This window comes from Penaeus monodon, chromosome 25 (genome assembly GCF_015228065.2).
Source record: "Penaeus monodon isolate SGIC_2016 chromosome 25, NSTDA_Pmon_1, whole genome shotgun sequence".
NCBI classification, from domain to species: Eukaryota; Metazoa; Arthropoda; class Malacostraca; order Decapoda; family Penaeidae; genus Penaeus; species Penaeus monodon.
The window spans coordinates 19,451,958-19,452,442 of NC_051410.1; positions in this window are offsets into that span (position 1 = coordinate 19,451,958).

The window sequence follows — 485 nt, forward strand, 5'->3', positions numbered from 1 at the left end:
TGCTGGTTTAAGTGTCGTGGTAGGTGTACGGGGAAATGGACACGGAAATACGATGTATCTCATTTGTGTGTACAAGATGTGTTACACACACATGCAAGTATACATACACGCGCATACACTCCCCTATCTCCACTCCCCATACTTAGAGACGCGCATTCAAAGTAGTACACTCGCACTTACAAGGGAGTACATGTACACCGGACGCTGTACACATACATAACAGCCTTCCAGAGACGTGGACAGTCAGACAGATAAATAGATACACAGATAGGGCTCTACATCTACACGCACACATCACGGCGTAAGACACGACACAAGAGGTGCGCCGCCCAGCAGTAATAGCAGGGCAGTGAGGGCACCGCCTGGCCTGCGCGAGTGCCAAACAAGGCCGCGCTCGACCCCCGCCTCCTCGCGTGCCCATAACCTGTGCCCACGTCGAGCCAGGAGTGCCACGCCCTTACCGCTGAGCCCCTTGCCTCTATGGA